Source organism: Staurois parvus, unplaced genomic scaffold (assembly GCF_062004578.1).
Source record: "Staurois parvus isolate SC_StPar_1 unplaced genomic scaffold, SC_StPar_1.0 ptg000668l, whole genome shotgun sequence".
Taxonomy (NCBI): domain Eukaryota; kingdom Metazoa; phylum Chordata; class Amphibia; order Anura; family Ranidae; genus Staurois; species Staurois parvus.
Genome location: NW_028318464.1, coordinates 358,601 through 367,076, shown reverse-complemented (window position 1 = coordinate 367,076; position 8,476 = coordinate 358,601). Strand labels below are relative to the sequence as shown.

The following is an 8,476-nucleotide window of genomic DNA, read 5'->3' as shown; positions in this document are numbered from 1 at the left end:
ATCTTGCTGTCTAGTCTGAGAGCTGATATTGTGTTTCTCACATTGATGCCCTATACATCCTTAAGTTACACTTGTATGCATAATCTTCCAAGTGGCAAAGCAGAGTGCAATTCTTTGATCGAATCATGCAACAGAAAATGCCTTTTTCCAGTGAGCCGTATAACCCTCTTTAAAGGTCATGTAAATCCAAACCAGATATTTCAGGTAGTCAGTGGTATGTTGACTTGTAAAGTCTCCATACATTTTAACACAGTTAAAATGGCAGCCACTTCCTCCCTACAGGTGCCTTGCTGGACCCCTCTCTTCTACAGGGCCCCATTGCAGCCCATAGCAGAAAAAAGCATCCAGGAGGCGCTGGTACTTTAATGAGTCATACAAAGAAATAAAAAAACAAAAACCTTTGGAGAGCTCTCTGGCTCAGATTAGGTTTCTCAAAACAAAAAGGATTACCCTCCTGTGGGTACCCAGCAAGTTACCAGAAAAAAACATGCACAAATGGAAGGAGCACCAGACCAAATTATAAAAGAATCCAAAATAGTATAATTACTGGTGCTTTGTTAATAAAATCTGTTTCTTGTGTTGTTTACCAACAAAAGGCAAAGAAAACACTGCAACAATATCTAGGGAAAATGTTAAAATAAAGAATAAAATAAACATTATTTAAGCTGTTGCCACCCGCCTAAGAGATGTGCGGCTTTAACACCCACACGCCAAACATGCATTACTGGGCAACTGATGTTTCTTTGCTGAGAGTTCACTCACTACACACTTCCAGCACAGAGACTGAGATGTCAAAGACAGCTTTTAGTCCCCACTAGTGGTAGGCCGAACACCCCTATGTTCGGTTTGCGGTTAAACATTTGAACCTAATGAATGCTCGACCGGGAACTTGAAACTCAATGCAAGTCTATGGGACTCCAATTTGTAAATTAAAAAGTGCCAATTTTGAAGGCTTATATGCAAGTTATTAGCCATTAAATGAGTATGGGGACTCGAGTACTGACCTGAGGGACACGGATCAGTACTTTTTGAATTTTATTTTTACTTTTTTTAAAGGGGCAGTCATTTTTATTGCTTAAAGCAAAAAAGAAAAAAAAAAGAAACATTCCTTTCAATATCATGCCTGTGGGGGTCCCCTTAAACTACCTGCAAAGTTGCACATCTGTACAATATATAGAACCTGCTGCTGCAGGAATGACATTTTTTTTTTAAATTACATTTTTATAAAAAAAAAAAAAAATAGCGTGGGGTCCAACCCCAATCCTTACCAGACCCTTTAGGTCTGGTAGGAAGGTAAGGAGGGACCCCATAGTAAAAAAAAGTGGGGTTCCCCCTAAAAGCCATACCAGGCCCCTTATGCCTAGTGTGACCTGTAAGGGGAACCCCACACCCAAAAAATAAGGGAAAAAAGCATGGGTTCCTCCCTAAATTCCTACCAGACCCTTGATCCGATCACAGGCCTGGCAGGGCAGGAAAGGGGGGGGGGACGAATGAGCTCCCCCCTCTCTCTGCGTCTTACTAGGCCATATGCCCTCTGCATTGAGACATATCCCCATGCCAATGGGGGCAAGGGCCTCTTCCTCACAAACCTGGTGGTCAGGTGCATTGCTTTGGCCAATCATGGCGCTGCACGCAGTCCATTGTGGGGCGTGGCGGGTGAACAGCCCCCTGAACGCCCTTACCGTTCGTGTGTTCACTTAGTTAAACATCAAGCCCATCCCTAGTCCCCACTACAGATCAGTATCTGGCTAGATAACCAATCACGATGGTCACATGATCACCAATTCTTCGTGCCCCCAGTCATTCTGAACTTATTAAAGGGACACTGAGGTGGGCAGGAAGGGGTTAAGGCCATCTTATCAAAATGTATCCAGTCATGATTGCTTGCGGTTAGAAAAGAGTGTAAATTGTAATCAAATTATGTTCTTCCTTCACGTAGTCTGTTTTCTGATAAGCTGTATTTGAAACACTTTAAAACCATTCTTATCATAATTTTGTATTTTTCAATTTTCTAGTATTTATGGCAGTAGTAGTGCTGGTAATAGTATACAAAGTGCAAGGTTTCACTATAATAGTTCACAGTGTATTCTCCGGTAGCATAAAGAAACCCTGAAAAGATATGAGGGCAATCTTGCGTAGATCAGCATTAATGCCCAGAAGTATACATCCCCAAATATTTTTATTGTTTTTTTACACGAAAGACAAAATATTTTTTTTTTCTTGCTGTTTGACCAAAGACAGACTATTAAAGACCAACATGACTGCACGCAGAATGAGAAGTCACATGTCAGTGTCTTATTACCAAAATCAAAGCTATAATCCTCTGGTATTTTGATAGCAAAGCCAATAAGCCTAAACACAAGCCAGAGGGAGGTGTCTGACTTCTCATAAAATTTGAGCTACAGCCCCTAAGTATATGTGTGTAAAAGCTGGATATTAACAGCACAGGTTGATCGCTCCATTCACAAGATTGTTTTTTATTTCAGTAGCAGCAGCTCAATGCATGATTTTGAAAGTAAAAATAAATGTTTAAAAACAGTGTGCGCCCGAAACACACCATCACCGCACATTACCCAAACCCCAAAGTACTTATGCTGCATTCAGTGAGAAAGAGGCAAAGTTTGTTAGTGGCATCACCAGCCTGGCATTTTCTATCTTCAACAGCAAGAGGCTAGACCAAAGAACATGAAGTCTAGACTGGTACCTCAGTCCCCACCAAGAGTCAGCCCATCATCTCCAGCAGCAACCATCATCCGCCAGGCTTTCTTTTCAAATTACTGGAGTGGAAATAAAATATTCCCTTTAACCACCAACTACATCCAACATCCAAACACGATTTGGCCAATCCTAGTATTACAATTTCTCCCAAGAAACATCTAATAGAATCATCTGTTCATCAGTTTCTGTACTGCATGCCACCATATTTGTTGTGAGACACAGCCAGCTTTGTCATCTCGATCCCCTCCTCCTTTTTGTTGTCATCTCGATCCACTCCTCATTAGCATAGACTTAATCCAAACTTTAACATGTTACATTTCTGATCCATACAAGACATTTTCCTATGTTGGCACTGCTGCTATATATAGTAAGTAATAGTGTTGACAAGTGTCATGATAACTAAGTATATGTATAGCAGGAAAAGGAGTATAGAATGCAGACATCAAGTCTCCTAGACAAATGACATGTCCAAAACTGTAAATACAAAATAATATAGTAATTAAAAGCCTTATGAGCCCCTTGGTTCTTCAATTTATGACTTTATCTAGGATACAAACACTCAACACATCAAGCAGTATGTCCAATATATATATCCACATGTGTCCTCCATGCATATGCATGCATCCATTAATCCCTATACTCTTACCATAAACCCTTTGTCTCATGATCTTAGCCAGTTTACATTTTTCCTGATATACTAATTTTGCCTCTTTTACTAATATATAGAAGAAACTGATTGATTGACAAACAACTTCAGAAGAACAATTTTGATATTCTTGTTAACAAATAATGCTCCTTGAATATTGCCTATCTTATGACAGCCACAATACCAGAATTTGTTTTAAAATGCCTAGACCTTCCTGCAGTATTTGATTATAACAGTTAAGGCCAGCTGTAGTTTTTACGACCCTCATATCATCTGACAGAAAACAATGATCAATTACCAATTTGACTTACTAACATAAGGCTTGGGTTTGCATTTGCCTCTTGAATAGGATTAACAGAGGAAGAGCCTGATAATTATAACAAAAATAAAATGGTGTTGAGCTAATATCAATAGTACTAAGGACACAATAATTTGAAGAGTGGGGGGACAGAAAAAAATAACCCCAAAACAAAGGTGATAAGTATAAAAGCCTGAATCCAGACCTAATTAGGTGCAATATGAACTGTGACAAAGACAACGTGAGTAATAATCAGCAAGTGAACATAAATAATACATAAAAATGTAAAGGCCTGAACCCAGACCAAACTAAGTGCAATATAGATTGTGATGAAATACAACATGAACAATAGTCACCAAGTGAACATACAGTGAGGAACAGAAGTATTTGAACACCCTGCGATTTTGCAAGTTCTCTCACTTAGAAATCATGGAGGGGTCTGAAATTCACATTGTAGGTGCATTCCCACTCTGAGAGACAGAATTAAAAAAAAAATTCAGGAAATCACATTGTATGATTTTTAAAGAATTTATTTGTCTTGCACTGCTGAACATAAGTATTTGAACACCTAAGAAACAGCAAGAATTCTGGCTCTCAAATACCTGTTACTGTGCCTTTAAAAAGTCCACCTCTACTCCACTCATTAATCTAACTTAGTAGCACCTGTCTGAGCTCTTTAAAGACACCTGTCCACCCCACAGTCGGTCAGATGCCAACTACTACCATGGGCAAGACCAAAGAGCTGTCAAAAGACACCAGAGACAAAATTGTGGCCTTCCACAAGGCTGGAAAGGGCTACGGGGCAATTGCCAAGCATCTTGGTGAAAACAGATCAACTGTTGATGCAATTGTTAGAAAATGGAAGAGGCTAAAGACTACTGTCAATTTCCCTCGGACTCCATCTAATATCCCTATAACTTCTTTAAGGCTACCTCCTTTACTATAATTAATTCTGTATAAGTTTCTGAAAAAAATTAAAACTTTAATGCAGAAATGCCAAATGAACGCATCATGTCAGTTGAAATCAGGCCTCAAACACATGTATTGATATGGGTTTATACTTCCAGGGTATACCAAAATGGCGGCGACTATCACCACGCTCCGCTAACAGACCCACGTGTTATGTCACTGTCCCGTGACTTCATCAGGGTATCTATCAATTTTATGAAATGTCCTTTTAATATGTAAATGCTGGTCATGCTGTTATCAAATCAGTGGCTGTTTGTGCATGTACATACAAATACTCCATAACTTACAGCACCAAGCACCAACATACTGTACAAGCAGGGAAAATAATTATTTGATCTCCTGCAGATTTTGTAAGTTTACAAATAAATTAAGGGTCTATAATTTTTATAGGAGATGTATTTAAATGATAGAGACAGAATATCAATCAAAATCCAGAAAATACAAATGTTATAAATTGACTTGCAGTTCAGTGAGTAAAATAAGTATTTGATCCCCTACCAACCAACAATAATTCTGGCTCCCACAGACATGCTATGTGCTCATGTGGAACACAGATTAGTCCTGTCAATTTAAGAAGATGCTCTTAATGACAACTCGTTATGTATATAAAAGACACATGTCCACAGAATCTCATTCTTCCTCACCATCATGGGCAAGACCAAAGAACTGTCAAAGAACATCAGGGACAAGATTGCTGACCTGCACAAAACTGGAATGGGCTACAAGACCATCAGCAAGAAGCTTGGAGAGAAGGAGACAACTGTTGGAGTGATTATTCACAAATGGAGGAAATACAAAATAACCATCAATCACCATGCTCCAAGATTTTACCTCATGGGATAAGGATGATCACACCAAAGGTGGAGTATCAGCCCAGAACTACATGGAAGGAGCTTGTGAATGATCTCAAGGCAGTTGGGACTACAGTCACCAAACAAACCATTAGCAACACAATACACCGCCATGGATTGAAATCCTGCAGTGCTTGCAAGGTCCCCCTCCTCAAGAAGGCACATGTACAGGTCCGTCTGAAGTTTGCTAATGAGCATATAAATGATTGAGAGAAGGATTTGGAGAAAGTGTTGTGGTCAGAGAAGACCAAAATTGAGCTCTTTGGCATTAACTCGACTCACCGTGCTTGGAGGAAGAAAAATGCTGACTACAACCCTAAGAACACCATCCCTATAGTCAAGCATGGAGGTGGAAACATTATGCTTTGGTGCTGTTTCTCTGCTAAAGGCTGACTTTGCCACATTGAGGGGGCCAATGGACGGGGCCTTGTATTGTAACATCTTGGATGAGAACCTTCTTCCCTCAGCCAGAACACTAAAGATGTGTAGTGGATGGGTCTTTCAGCATGACAATGACCCAAAACATAGCGTCAAGCAGGGGCGGACTGACCATTTGGAAACTCAGGCACTGCCGGAGGGTCAGGGGTCAGTAGGGGGCCCCATGAGATGCCCCTGGTACCTTTTTCATAGTCTTTTTTGAGTTTGGGGAAGGATACAGGGGCCCCATGATCCCCTATTGCCCGGGGGACCCATGAGTTGTCAGTCCACCCCTGGTGCCAAGTCAACAGAGTGGCTCAAGAAAAAAAACATTAAGGTCATGGAGTGGCCTAGTCAGTCTCCAGACCTTACTCCTATAGAAAATTTATGGAGGGAGCTGAAACTTCGAGTTGCCAAGTGACAGCCAAGAAACCTTAAGGATTTAGAGAAGATCTGTAAAGAAGAGTGGACCAAAATCCTTCCTGAGATGTGTGCAAACCTGGTAACCAACTACAAGAAACGTCTTACCTCTGTGCTTGCCAACAAGGGTTTCTGCACCAAGTACTAAGTCATGTTTTGCTTGGGGATCAAATACTTATTTTACTCAGTGAACTGCAACTCAATTTATATTGTGTTTTTTCTGGATTTTCAGATGATATTCTGTCTCCATCATTTAAAATACACCCATGGTAAGAATTATAGATCCTTAATTTCTTTGTAAGCGGACAAACGTACAAAACCTGAAAGAGATCAAATAATTATTTTCCCCACTGTACTTCCATCCTAACACATCTCCTGTTTGGAACTACAATGAAACTATGGTGCCACTGGTTATTTTTTTACCCATCCAATTTAATGGCAGCTCTATATTTTTTTACGTGGCTTGGGTCTCCACATTGGTTCTTGTTCTTGCTGCTGCCAAATGGTACTACCACTGGTCAGTTTTTAACAATCCAAATGTAGGGGCAGTAGCTCAAATCATTTTTGAAAGTTTGTGTCTCCACTTTTAGGCCTTTTTATGCTGCCATCTAACTGTGGTACCATTAGACAATTTTAGCCACCCATATCTGAGGGCTGTAACTGTAATTTTTTTTCTTACAAATTGGAGATTTGGGTATGGGGGTTGAAGGGAATGTGAGTAGCTGTTATGAGGTATGTTTTGCACACACAGTTCTTACATTTGTTTTTATTTAGTAATCTTTGTTACAAAGCAGTGTGTTCTGATAAAAAAAAAGTCTATTCATAAAGCAAATGACTGTTGAGCGTTTATCACCTCAAACTAAAAAAAAAAAAAGACCCTTTCGTGTAGCAGGTCTGTAAGAAGATGTAACAAAATGGCTCCACATAAAGGTAAGGAAAATATAGAAGAATGGGTTAGCAGCCTGAGGCCATAGTTGGCTGAAGGACAAATGGGTAAATTGACTAAAAGTGTAGAGTGCAAAATCTGGTGCAGTTGTGCAAAGTAGCCAATCAACTTGTAACTCCAGCTTGTTCAATTAAGTTTGATTATAAAACCTGGAAGTTGAATGGTTTTAGTCAATCAACCCCAAAAATGTGTTTCACTCTGTCACATCTTCACCCCCTTTAATGACATCTTTGTGAATGTGACTAATCTGTTTGGCAAAGAAACAGTCTGCCATGTGATTGGCGGTATAAAGCTGAAGGCTGAGAGAGATGAGTCCCCCCCTTGTGTTGCTATTTTGGCTGCTGAAGATGTCACTCAGAGGTGCAAGGAGCTTAGCACCACAGTCTCCACATCCAGCTGCTTGCCGCTGGAGAAAACAGGACAAACACCTCTGGTCCTGGTGTCCAGTCTGCACCAATAGCTTTGGCTCATTATGGCATGAAAAGTGGCAACATTAAAGATGTGACCCCCATTCTTCAGACAGCACATGCAGAAAGGACAGTCATCTGTAATTCTCCAGCTTTTTCTTTCAGGTGTTAAAAATAAATCAGAAAAAAAGACCCATCACCGTAAAATCAAAGTTTCCCCCAAATGTCTAAAATTTTTAAACTAACCACATGCATAAAAAATCCTACTAAGTGACTCAAATAAGCCCCAAATTAGAACAAATTAAAAAGAAAAAAAACTTTTTATAGAAAAACAACAGCAGTTAAGGGGTTATAATTGCTGCTCTTAATACCACCCTTCTTTTGATGAGGGCCTGAATGATCCAGCTTATGATCATATTGGTGGCTGTGAAGCTCTAACCAGGCTCTAAGTCCATGGAGGGCAATATGGGCTAGTACCAAAACTCTTTTTGGTACTGAATTTGCCAAACCGATGAATTTGCCTGAAATTCATAAGTTCACATTTAATAAGAATTTTGATAATTTGTTGCACATTCAACTTCTGATTGTCAACACCTTGCAGCTCAAGTTATTTGTTTATCTTGCAATATGGAAACTTCACTTTTGTACCAGCTAAAGTTTGAATTATGTCTTAGTTTGTTTCTGAGCTTTATTAAAGAAAAAAACAATGATTTATTATTAACAATAGCCATTATAAAGTGAAATAGTTCTAGCTGAAACTAGTCTTTAATAAACTGATTTTTCTATTCTATCTGATTCTGAGAT

General features: G+C 39.5%; 1 pseudogene; it reads left to right on the top strand.

The window, feature by feature from the left end:
* The first annotated feature begins 7,233 nt into the window (after nucleotides 1-7,233).
* On the top strand, nucleotides 7,234-7,816 carry LOC149447813 (small ribosomal subunit protein uS11 pseudogene; annotated as a pseudogene).
* Nucleotides 7,817-8,476: the final 660 nt, after the last annotated feature.